The 13,760-nt window shown below is 43.2% G+C and overlaps 1 long non-coding RNA gene across 1 annotated transcript in view; it reads right to left on the minus strand.

Annotated features, from left to right (window-relative positions):
• LOC136842641 (uncharacterized) overlaps nt 1-13,760 on the minus strand; it is a 256,803-nt gene that overhangs the window by 242,097 nt on the left and 946 nt on the right. The gene's annotated exons all lie outside the window — the stretch shown is intronic.

The raw sequence follows: 13,760 nt of genomic DNA on the forward strand, positions 1-13,760 counted from the left end.
GTGACGCCCACCACGTCCTCTTGACGCAAATTCCACGTCCTCGTGATGCAAATTCCACATCCTTTGTGATGCTCACATCCATTGTGACACCCAACACGTCCTCGTGACGCCAATTCCACTTCCTTTGTGACTCCCATATCCACTGTGACGCCAACCACGTCCTCGTGACGCAACTTCCACGTCCTCGTGACGCAACTTCCACGTCCTCGTGACGCCAATTCCACGTCCTCTTGACACAGATTCTATGTCCTTTGTGACGCCCATGTCCATTGTGACGCCCACGTCCATTGTGACGCCCACGACGTCCTCGTGACGCCAATTCCACAGCCTCGTGACGCCAATTCCATGTCCTCTTGACGCAAATTCCACGTCCTCGTGACGAAAATTCCACGTTCTTTGTGACGCCCACGTCCATTGTGACGCCCAACACGTCCTCGTGACGCCAATTCCACGTCCTTTGTGACTCCCACATCCATTGTGACGCCCACCACGTCCTTGTGACGCAACTTCCACGTCCTCGTGACGCCAATTCCATGTCCTCTTGACACAAATTCTACGTCCTTTGTGACGCCCACGTCCATTGTGACGCCAATTCCACGTCCTCGTGATGCCAATTCCACGTCCTCTTGATACAAATTCCACGTCCTTTGTGACGCCCACGCCCATTGTGACTCCCACCACGTCCTCGTGATGCCAATTCCATGTTCTTTGTGACGCCCACGTCCATTGTGACGCCCAACACGTCCTCGTGACGCAAATTCCACGTCCTTTGTGACTCCCACATCCATTGTGACGCCCACCACGTCCTCGTGACGCAACTTCCACGTCCTCGTGACGCCAATTCCATGTCCTCTTGACACAAATTCTACGTCCTTTGTGACGCCCACGTCCATTGTGACGCCAATTCCACGTCCTCGTGACGCCAATTTCACGTCCTCTTGACAAAAATTCCACGTCCTTTGTGATGCCCACGTCCATTGTAACGCCCACCACGTCCTCGTGACGTCAATTCCACGTCCTTTGTGACGTCCACGTCCATTGTGATGCCCAACACGTCCTCGTGACGCCATTTCCACGTCCTAGTGACACCAAAAACAATGTCCTCTTGACACAAATTCCACGTCCTTTGTGACGCCCACGTCCATTATGACGCCCACCACGTCCTCGTGACGCAAATTCCACGTCCTTTGTGACGCCCAACACGTCCTCGTGACGCCACTTCCACGTCCTTGTGACGCCAATTCCACGTCCTCTTGACACAAATTCCACGTCCTTGATGACGCCCACGTCCATTGTGACGCCAACACGTCCTCGTGACGTCAATTCCACGTCCTTTGTGACGCCCACATCTATTGTGACGCCCACCACGTCATCGTGACGCCACTTCCACATCCTCGTGATGCCAATTCCACGTACTCTTGACACAAATTCCACGTCCTTTGTGACGTCCACGTCCATTGTGACGCAAATTCCACGTCCTTTGTGACGCCCACATCCAATGTGACGCCCACCACGTCCTCGTGACGCCAGTTCCACGTCCTCTTGACACAAATTCCACGTCCTCTGTGATGCCCAAGTCCATTGTGTCGCCCACCACGTCCTCGTGACGCCAATTCCATGTCCTTTGTGACGCCCACATCCACTGTAACGCCCACCACATCCTTGTGACGCCAATTCCACGTCCTCGTGACGCCAATTCCACGTCCTTTTTGATGCCTACGTCCATTGTGACGCCCACCACGTCCTCGTGACGCCAATTCCACGCCCTCGTGACGCCAACTCCATGTCCTTCATGACGCCCACGTCCATTTTGACGCCCACCACATCCTTGTGATGCCAATTCCACGTCCTTCGTGATGCCCACCAAGTCCTCGTGACGCCAATTCCACATCCTTCGTGACGCCCACGTCCATTTGTTAAGCCCATCATGTCCCTCAGGACTTCCATTCAAGTTCTCTAACTCTTCATTGGCGAGTCGGTAGAGCTGTGGACTGGAACTCGCCAGGCCGGAGTTCGAGTTTCCGGCCGGCTGATGAAGAGTTAGAGGAATTTATTTCTAGTGATAGAAATTCATTTCTCACTATAAAGTGGTTCGGAATCCACAATAAGCTGTAGGTCCCGTTGCTAAGTAACCAATTGGTTCTTAGCCAAGTAAAATAAGTCTATTCCTTCGGGCCAGCCCTAGGAGAGTTGTTAATCAGCTCAGTGGTCTGGTAAAACTAAGGTACACTTAACTTTTCCAAATACTCTGTCTCTGCGATACCCGGCCGAGGCCGTGCGAGAGATCAAATATATTTTAACTACAAAGCGGTTCCCGAACCCATTTAGTTATTTCTTTTAGTTCAATGGACAAGTAAATTTGTCAATATGCCAGCTACAAGAGCCCACCACAATGAGGACTTTAAGTTCTACATAAAGGCAAGAAAAGACCTGGGAATGTCGGGTCAAGAATTACGGGACTGGGTCCAGGGGCAACTAGATACTGCAAAGGCAGAAAGAGAGGCAGAGAGAATCGCCCAGGAGAAAAAAGGGGAGATGGAGAGGCAAGAGAGAGAGAGAGAGAGAGAGAGAGAGAGAGAGAGAGAGAGAGAGAGAGAGAGAGAGAGGCAGAAAGAATCGCCCAGGAGAGGAGAGAAGAGATAGAGAGGCAGGAGAGAGAGAAAGAAAGAGAGAAACGAAAACGACAGCATGCCCATGAACTCCAAATGGTAGCCCAGCAGAATGCTTGCCCCCTAACTCCCGTGGCAGGGATGAGTGCCCTCAGCCAAGCCTACTCCTTCATGCCCAAGTGGACAGAAGCAGAACAGGAAGTATAGCTTGAGAGGGCCAAAAGAGTCCGAGAGTGCTGCACCCTCTCCCCTGAGGAACTCTCTCTTGTTCTCACTAAATTCCTGGGAGGAAAGGCACTCGTTGCCTACCACGCCCTTTCAGTGGAAGAGAGGGGTGATGGGAAGCCGTATGCCAAGCTGTCACCAAGGCGTAAGAGATTACCCCTGAGCGCTGGAGGAGGCGCTGGAGATGCAGACACGAGACATAGGCCAGACGTGGTCCGACTGGGCGTAGCACTCTGAGCGGGTGTTAGCAAAATGGCTCGAGTCCGAGGGGGCTACCAGCACTGCCTAGGTACTCAAGAAATTCAAATTAGAGCACTTCTTACACTGCGCCCCTCCCACCATGGCCACCCACGTAGCAGAGAAGGCCCCTGCAACACTCACAGAGTGTTGCTGAATAGCAGATATGTGGGAGTGGGAGTCCAAGCAAACCAGTGGTGTGCGGATATTGCAAGAAACCGGGGCACTCCTCTGACCAATGCCGAAATCAGCCCACAGCTCCCTCTCACCAACCTCTGCGGGGAAATCCCCCGCCGTCCGCTGCAGGAGTCGCACCCCGCCAGGACGCCCGTAATGAAGACTACAGCAGGAGCTATTGCTCTGAGTGTAAAATTTATGGACACTCCTCCCAATGGGTGAAATGCCCTGATAAATCATATACTCCTGCCCTTGCCTTAGCAGTCACGAATCCCAAAACTCTAGGCCCTCCCACAGAAGGTCCCATATGTGTGGCACCCCCTCAAAGTAATAACATCGCATGCCAGGTCACGGCATTTGACGACTCTGGCACCCAAATTTCCCTCATAAGGGAAGATAAGATCCCTTATGGAGTGAATGTCAATCAACGAAAACTCGTCACACTCGAGGGAATAAATTTGTTCAAAATGATACTCCCTACTGTTAGGCTGAGAGTCACAAGACCTCACGCCTCCAAAATATGCAATCTCGCTGTCGCCAACTCCATTCCTGGAGGTTATGACCTCATCCTGGGACAGGACTTCCCATCCCCATCTAAGTTCGAGAAATTATGTGGGCATAAATAAAAATCAATTACAGGATCGCCCTCCACAGAGATCGCTTCCCGATCCCATTTCTGTGCCTGGCACTGTCCCAATGCCAGTGCCACGGCCCTCTCTCGATCTCCCTCTGGGAGATCCCAAAAATGAATCTAATACACTGCCAATGTCGCGGGAAAGCACTGAGCAGTGTCAAGCTCTATCTGCCGAGAACGGCGAGAAAACCCCAAATTCCATATCAGCGCCAAGGCACCAAATCGATTCCCCTCCGGGAGATCTCAAAATTAATTCTAAATCACTGCCAGTGCCGCTTGAGGGCACTGAGCAGTGCCCAACTCCGTCTGTTTCCAACGATGAGAAACCTCTACATCCATCATTAGTGCCTGGCCCTGCCTTAGTGCCAGTGCCAGAGCGCGCCCATGAACTACATTCGAGAGATCCCAGTCCGGCTCCCCTCCTTCTGCCCGGCTTGGCGCCACTACCGACGCCGGTACGAGAAGCGGGTCCTCCAGACCATAGTGGAAGCTTGCCCAAGGGTGCGGCCTCGCAACCCGTGCCAGAGCCGGTCATCCCTACCTGCAAGTCTCTCACGCCCCTCCCGACCGCCTCCCCTGTCTCAGCCTGGTGCCGACATGCCCATGAGCAATGATTTGGCCAATTTGCAACTGGCCGATGAACTCCCGGAACTGCACCAGATTGTGGTCGAGTTGTCAAAGAAAGTCCCTGTGTCCGCTGTCAAAGAAGCCGACACAGGTGGCACTCCAAATCCCCCCCGCCCAGGATTCGGTTCCACTGATTCCCCCGACCGAGAAAAATCATCACAGTAAGAGAGGTCCGTGGAGTAAATCCCGTAGGCGTAGATAATTCCAGGTAGCTTAAAGAGAGCTCTATAGCTCCCCTGGCACCTGTGTCGAATTGGCACAGTGCCATCCCCTTTATCCTACAAAACTTTTGGCACCTCTATCCAGAAGAGGATGTCAAGGTCCGTCACCATTCTATTTTTATTCCTTTTGTAAGTCTATCCCTTATTCTTTCCCTCTAACATTTCCCTTTCGTACTTTTGATTTACTCACATTTATTTTATCCCTCATCAAGGCCCTCCCCACCACTCCCATTTTAATTTAATCCCTTCTGCTCATGCAGAGGGCCACTGACAGATGTACTAACTACCTAAGTCTTACGACTTCTCATTCCATGCTTAATACAGCATGATGCATTTAAAAATACGATATGCCTTCGCTATCAGTTATTTTATAAAAGTGCCAATTTGGCACCGTGCCATTATCACCCCCCCCAGAGGAGTCGTGCCCTCTGGCTATCTTTGTGGCCGCCTTGGGCCAAGGAATAATCCCAGCCATTTTCCATAGGCTAAGGTAATACATAAAAATGGCATACCTAATTAGTATCTGTTTACATCAGTAATAATTGCTTTGTATCTGTCATTTATTCTTTGTTATTATTCTTTTATGATAAGTCCCGAGTCCCAGACCCGCAAAATGTGTAATTTACGCAAAATGTTATCCCTCATGTATGCAGAGGAAGTGCCATTAGCCATCTATAAATTCAGTACCAGCTTTTTGTAATTCAGGGAACTTAATTCCATCCCCCTCCTCTTGTCATTGAAGTAATTGTGTCAGAATATGTAATGTTAAAACTTCCTTAATATCCTTCAATGAATTTATACATCAGGCAAGAACCAGTCGTTTCCCCTGATAATTCCTTAGGCACTCAGTACCACCAAGACAGTGCCATGTTAGGCACCGCCCATTTGTACTCGAGAGAGAAGTAACACAAGAAGTGCATCATAATATTAAGAAGCCTCTTAAAGGCAAACTAACAGCATGCTGCTATATTTTTCATTTAGAATTTTAGGAATGTATAAATAAATTAATTGTATTCTGTCACTCACCTCAAAACTACCTTGATCGCGTAATCTTAAAGTAACAGATATGTTGAAGTTAATCAAGATAAATGTGCCATGTTAAAATAAATTGCTTCGTAATATGTGTTGGGAATAAAGTAAAATTATACCTCGTAATAATATTAAAAGTAAAATATACTCTTGCATCGCATCTTGGGAAAAAAGTAGAGTAAAACTTGTTGCCGACTTCTTGAATGTCAACATGAGCACCTGAATGAAGGTGCATATGTTTTCTTCTGTGGGGAGCTATTATAGTTATCAAGAAGTCGTAGCACAGAGGCCATTCAGCTTTCCTTAGTTTAGCCTTGAATTTAGTGAAAGTAAAGTAATCACTGAAAGCTGGCCCGTACTTGCCTTAAGCTATTGAGAGTAAATTCGTCGCTGCACAGGCGACCCCAACTGACCTAGTCACCAACACATTAAAATTATCAACATCCTGATATGTCCCCTTTTTACCTGGGACTATCATTCAGAAGGCACGGTCAATAAGGTCGAGGATGAGAGGCTGTCTATCACTCCCCTAAGCAGCTTAGTTCAACTAACTGCTTAAGAAAACCATTCTGAAGGCAGACTGAGCTGGCTGGATTGTCTGTCAGCAGGAATACCTTGGGGAATACAAGCAGATGGCCGGAACACCTGGACAAGTGACACATCCTTAGCCCGCTACCACGTGGATCCATTACTGGGGCCCCTACTCTGGACAGAGGCCTTAAAAGGGCCTCAGACAGAGACATCTTTGTAGTCGGCAGTTGGCAGTTAGCAGTTAGCCATACACGCGGGCGAGTGATACAAGTCGCTGAGAGGTCACCCTTCACCATTCCACCCAGATGTCCACACCAGACTCCTGACGTGAACCAGTACTATAGTCCTCCTCGAACTCAGGCCCCGATATACAGTCCACCTCCAACCGCGGACCCAGTACTACAGTCATCCTCGAAAGGACCTACCCCGGAACATGAGTACGATGTCACGTGTGTTAGCGCCCGTCGTCATTCTACGCCAGAGCCCTATTAACCCTCCCCCCTAAGGTAAAGTACGAGTGGAGGCCTTTTCAGTCACGACAGTTTGCCCTTTTGAAGTGTTACTGAGTGCCAGTATTGTTTTCTCATCCTTGTGTCATTTGCTCAGTGCCTCTTGCAGTGTTTCGTGTCCCAGTGTAAAATGTTCAGTTATTCCTCGAATCCTTGGCACCCTCAGTGCAGACTCGAGTCATATTCTGTGTTATCTTTTCCCTTTGCTGGCGTCTAATGTGTAAATCTCTCTTGCAGAGGGATCTATTCGCAGTGGACTCATCTTGGACTGTGCCTTGCCCTTATTCAAGACTCCAGTAGGAGGATCTTCCAACGTTGCAAGTCCTTTAACAATTCAATTACCCATTTTCCCTTCTAATGCTTTTCTTTTTTGTAAATATAATTCCTTAATTTATCCCAAGTGTTTACATAACATTTCCTTATGAAGTAGAAGCCTTAGCTCCTAAAATCACCCCTTTTTCTTTGTTTTTACGATTTCCCTTTATGTAAGTCACAACTCCAGGGCCAAATAAATAAAGTTTCCGTTGCCAGCCTGCAAAAATCTATAGAAATCATATAATAGGGAATATTATATATATATATATATATATATATATATATATATATATATATATATATATATATATATGTGTGTGTATATGTGTGTGTATATATATATATATATATATATATATATATATATATATATATATATATATATATATATATATATATATATATATATATATATATATACATTTGTCAGGCAGGGTACAGGGATAGTAACCATACCTAACCATACCTTTTGATAATAGTAAGAAAACCTCGTTCTAAAGCCATCCCCTCTAAAATAAATACATGAAGGACAAATGGTATCTGTACATGGGTTAAAAGTTATGTTGATTGAGCAATAAACGTGGTAAGAATGATTGATTTTGATATGGTCAGGAAATGTGGAGAGAATGAAGAGAGGCATATTGGCAAAAAAGTGTATAATTTTGATACAGGTAGATATTGCAGAATGGAAGAACGTTAACATTATTAAATCCTAATATTGGTGCAAGGCACAGGACAAGAGCACAGAGGGCGTATGGAGATTAAATACACGGCTGGTGACAATTCTGTATAAATATATGAGGTAGCTAACGAAGGGGAAGTTTTCTGAACACAAGTCCATCCATGATACAGGAGATATAGGATACATGTGGTAGTTATAAGGTTTAGTTCTTTCAAGGAGGCACTCCTCATTAGAAGATAGATACAGCCTATCGTTAAGAAAGACATGGTGCAGAGGCTGGGATGGGGTAAAGAACTGAACAGGCAAAGTTTCCAGTGACAAGCCTGATCCAGCAAGATAGGAGTAGATTAATGGATTTCCTCTCAGAACCCTTTGGCTCTCTCGTGACTCCCTGACGATTCGTCTTGGGGGGAATAGTAATAAAGCCACCTAACTGGATGACTCTTTTGTTTGATTTCCACACATCTATGGAATTAAAAAGCCATCCATGTGGAAATGATACGCAGTCGAGAAATTCTTAAGTGCAGTGCCAAAAATGAAATCTGCCAAGCAGTGGAAGTTGACCTTCAAATGGAGTAAAAGTAAATCTAAGCAAGGAAAACACTGACAGCATAACGTGTGAAGAGCTACCCTAGCATGAGATTAGTACACCACACGAAGGTCGATATATCCCACACTTTATTTTATATGCATGAGATCAGTACATATTTTCCTGAAGAAAGATACTTCAGGTTTCGCCTGTTTCAGTTATACTATACAGATCTGTGTCAGATTCCTTTATATTTCAGCATTCATATGGATACACAATGTGCATTCATATAATTTTATCTGCTTGTAATTCTGTGTGTATCATTCATAGTCTCCGGACAATAAACTCCAAATCTGGACTGTCATCGTCCAGGCCGGGGCCAGCCATCTTCATTACTACTCCCTGTATACATATGGAGAATGAATGCACGTTGGTTCGAGCTTCGGAATGGCAAATAAAGTCTCTAAGGATTTGCCGTCTCGACCCTCTCTTATCATACAGTGAACTATGACTTTATGGATGCTTTAGGTGTATGATGATGAGGCAGAGCAGTACTCTATGAACTGCATCTAGTAATTTTGCAAGATCTTCCCCGGAAACTTTGTATCAAGAAACTTATTCCTGGACATGAGACTCACTCTCCTAATGCGTAATTGGCTTCACGAGCCCTTTTCAAAACATGATTAGGAAGCATAATTATGGACCCAGAAGTTCGTTATGCTAGCAAAATTGGGAACATTTTTCATTTGATGGGTTTTATTCGGTTTTCTCCTTCCTTCCTCCTCCTCTCCCTCCTTGTTCTTCTCCTTATTAATGAAGTATGTATCACAATACATACACTACATTGTTTCAGATCATTAGAGTTAAAATATATTAGCTCTTAGTGAACTGGGAATATAACTCTGTAGCTGGACTGAAATGGAATATATAGAGCAATGAATTTAAAAGTGGGAATGGTGAAGAAAAGAGAATAAGACAAAAGACGCCCAGTACAGTCGACCGTTTGGATATTCCTATTCGTTATTGAGCATTTTTTTTCTAATAGGAAATGCTGTTTCTAGATAAATATGCGAATTGCCTATTAACTATTTTTATTTTATTTCACAATCTTTTTACTTCCTTTCATTTGTATGTAAATTCACCTAAAGAGGTAGAAGGCTCAAGTCGAATATCACAATTCAAGAACAGCTATATTTACAAAGGGCCAACTTTCTGCTGATTCTAGTCACCTAAAACTAGTTTTCTCACTCTAAGTGTTGGTACATTATATACACAGGTATGTCATTGATATCAGTTAGAGAGACTTTACTTTAAGAACAGTACTGAGGGTTTACTCAAATTTAAAGAGCACAATAACTTCTTGTTTAATATCTATGTATTACTATCACAACGTAAGATGAAAAGTGATCCTTAGTTGTAGCAAAATGCTACATTGATCAAGTCCTTACTATCGTCTGCCGTGCCTAAAGTATAGTTATTCCGATCGTGTAGCGCACATTGATTGGTCATGTCACAGGGTTTTGCGTCCACAAACGAAACTGCATTCCTTCTTTGGGAAGGCTTTGGAACTCGCATAAACAATGTATTCACAGTTATTTTCCAGCATATTTACTGTTTAGGGATACTATAAGAAAAATTATTTCAGACCTCAACCGAACCAGACCAATTGCTATTGCAAAAATTTGGCAACTGTCGAGGATAAACAAGGGAAAATTCCAGTAACGGACATAACATGAAGTATGCGACGCGTCTCAGTGCTGAGGTTATTTCGGGATGTCAGTGGATTCAGTGTCGTGTCGCTCGAATAAGAGAGTGCACGAATGTTATTCGCCGGGTCTTGAACAACAGTGATATTTCTCTGTTCTGGCTCCATTTTTATTGTTGCTGGGAGAAAGAGGAGCGCGTCTGCTGGCAAATAAAGTAATACAACGACCAGGCATCTGTCAGCAACAATAACCAGCGAGAGGCATATTTCGCCTTTTGCTAGAGGATAACGTGCGTGACCAAAAATGTCCCTGGAGGTGTTAACAATATCCCAGGATTTCCACATGTTAGAACCATTACGAAAGTTATGAAATGTTTGTTTTCCATGAATCTAGCTGATACTTGTATTCATAAGTTTCATACGGAAAAGTAATGTGCGACAGAAGACCATCACTGACATATACAAAAACTACTCTCACTCCAGAAAAACAATGTCAAAACTACTGTTTATTACAATTCTCTCAATAAACTTAAAAATAACAAAATGTACAAAGATCCATGTGTGACGTACCTATTTGGAACCATCAAGGTTGTCTCTTATCTTAGTCACTTTTACATCCTTCTAAACCTCGAAAATACTCAGAATACACGGACATTTCAGTTGGTCACAGAGACGCAATTTTGAATTCAGAACGCACTTACTTGCTGATTTTGACCTGAACATTAAATATTTAACTCTTATTCCATATCTCACAATTTTCTCAGATTTTACTGAGGTTCGGGTTTTCCGTCTTTAATCTGTTTTGGCATCGGCAGCTGGATTTTTTCTTATCTCTTGTTATGCCGCGCGTATTTCTTATAGTTTTCATCATTTTTCTTTTCAGAATAAGCATATTTACCGTTCAGTGAGCTTAATTTTCTTCTGCTTGGTTCTTATCCTGTACAACTGCAATTTCTTCTCGGTAACATTTTTCAGAGGAAACATTTGCACTCTTGATCACCTATGTGACCATGGGTACTTTTTCACCTTTATTCACATCTGTGTTGATGGGAAACGTTTGCACTTTTTCTTATTTATCTCATCATAGATAATAATTTCTCACTTTTGCTCGCTTATTGGATCGTTACATCGTCTCTTTACATCGAAGAGTAGCTCGATCAGCTACTTATATTAGTGGGCAAAAATGAAAGATGACGATTAACTGGCATAACATTGTCAATTAACATAGACGCATAAATTTTTTGGGGAAAAATATATATTAGAAAATAGGAGAACTGTCATTACGTTTCTCTTCGTACAAGCTTCAAATGAACTGTCTAGTGGAGAGAAAATAATGTAGAACAACTTGAACGGAATGGGCATCTAAATTTTGAACTACGACTGTTTTCTTGACAGTATTAAAAGCACAATATAGTATAAAAAATATGAGAAGTTGTATAACTTCAGTAGAATAAGAATTGGTAAAAATGTTGACAATTTAGTTGATGGAAGATTCTCTCATACGTTCACCCTTATGCACCAAGAAGTGTAGCCATAGTTTTCTCTCTCTCTCTCTCTCTCTCTCTCTCTCTCTCTCTCTCTCTCTCTCTCTCTTTCAGCTCGCAAATTCAATACTACAGCAGGCAAGTGCACAAAACATGGCAAATAATTGCTTATCACTAATATAAACAAAGAATAAAGGAAATTCAGATAGACATTAATATCCTTCGAACATTTTCATCACTAATAATAATAATAATAATAATAATAATATAATAATAATAATAATAATAATAATAATAATAATAATAATGACTTTCCATCCTTATCGAGAAAGGACGAAATTTCATAAAGACAAAACCGAGTTTACTAAAAGCACATTCATCTATCTGCAAGAAAGGCGCCGGGCAAAATGGAGTGCCGTTGCACAATCAAACGAATGCAAGGGTTTTGATATATAACTGTATTGCAGAAAGGGCTGAAGACACGCTCTCCTGCCCGTCAGAATTTGGGGAATATTTTGGTGGCGATTTCACAGGCAACAAAATGGTTGGACTCTCTTGATGCGGGACGGACATGACCCTTACCCTTTCGCCACCGGGATTAGTTCCAAAGAATTGTTTTAGAGAGACGGATCTCTCCAATACTGTAAATCTCAGGGGTTGGACGATTTCATATATGGAAGTGCCAAGGCTTCTCTTTCTTTTATTCATTCCTTATTCTTCTCTTTCTTATTCTTATGATTACGAGTTCTTCTTCCTTATCAGCATTATAAGAGTAAAATTAATTGTCAATATTAAAGGCATTGATACTAATTACAATGATTTATAAGGGCGTACGGTTAATTTCTCTACCTTTCAGAACACTAAACATACTAAAACTTACAACAAATTTCAGCCACCTGTTGAAAACAGCTATGAATCGTAATAAGAATCAAGCCAAACAGAGTAAGAAAATACTGGTACTATAACTCTTTTTCAGCTATTTTATGAAAGATATATACTAAAGTCATTGCCAAGGAGCCAGTTCAACCTCTGTCACTTGGTCGTAGTTTAAGTTCGCTGTGGTTACCTGGTGAATGTCACTTCACATCTTCAGTCTCTTCACAAATTCAGATTCTTACGCTTCACGAAGTGTGTTAAATCAGTTTCGCTGAATCACACTAAGACGTGCAATGCTGCCACAGGAAATTAACGGAGAAGTCTCCAAGGGCATCGTTAAATTCTAGGAATACAAATTAATGAGCATGTTTTCCACAAACACACAATTCTCTCTCTCTCTCTCTCTCTCTCTCCTCCCCGAGCTCTCTCTCTCTCTCTCTCTCTCTCTCTCTCTCTCTCTCTCTCTCTCTCTCTCGTACACATAAAAAAAGAAGCTTAATTACCTATAATAAATGAGAAAATAGTTTAGAATTTGGTTTTATCATTCTTGGCTCAAAGTTGAAGGACGACCTTCCCATTTCTCTGTTGTCCTTAACTTTGCTGGTCATATCATCCTTGTGAATGACAAGGATGATATGACCTTTATCTAAAACCTGGGATGACGCTGCTCAGGGAATTAGAAATTCAGCGCTATTCCACATACAAATTTTTCCATATCTAATGCAAAAGATATCACAAGAAGAACGAGGAAGTTCAGTAAAAGACTAAAACCTGACATAGAGGCAGCGATTTACAATTCCAGCACCGAAATAAGCAACCCAATTTCATCTCTCCAGAAGCAGCATTCACATTACAAATGCTGATTGCCTTGGTCGAACCGCGAGACAATTACCAGCTGCAATTCAGTGATACAAATTCACAAACAAAACTAACCATGTGGTTTCATGAGAGCAGAATTGGCATTTCCTAGTTCATCTTCAGATGACCTTTCAAGTGAAGGCGAGTGAACTGCCTTGTATTATTAACTCTTAAACGCCAGGAGGCACGATAGTGATGCCACTTCTAATCCACAGTTTAGCAACCAGGTAATAGCAAAGTAAAGCCACTGAGTGTACAGATGTACTCTACTAATTTTTGCTCTCTAAATCTATCTTTTTATATACAGTTCCTTACTGGCGTAATAAAGCATTTGTAGAAAGTGAACATGAAGCTGCAACGGCCATTAGATAATTAGGTTCTGTCATCTCTGAACTTTGTGAGTACGCTCGTCATTTACTACTAGATAGGCTTATAATGTAATGTCGGCCCCATATTCATTTGCATCTACGGAAAATATCTTTCAAAAGTAATTTTTATGATTAAAACGTGAA

Source organism: Macrobrachium rosenbergii, chromosome 10, assembly GCF_040412425.1.
Source record: "Macrobrachium rosenbergii isolate ZJJX-2024 chromosome 10, ASM4041242v1, whole genome shotgun sequence".
NCBI lineage: Eukaryota > Metazoa > Arthropoda > Malacostraca > Decapoda > Palaemonidae > Macrobrachium > Macrobrachium rosenbergii.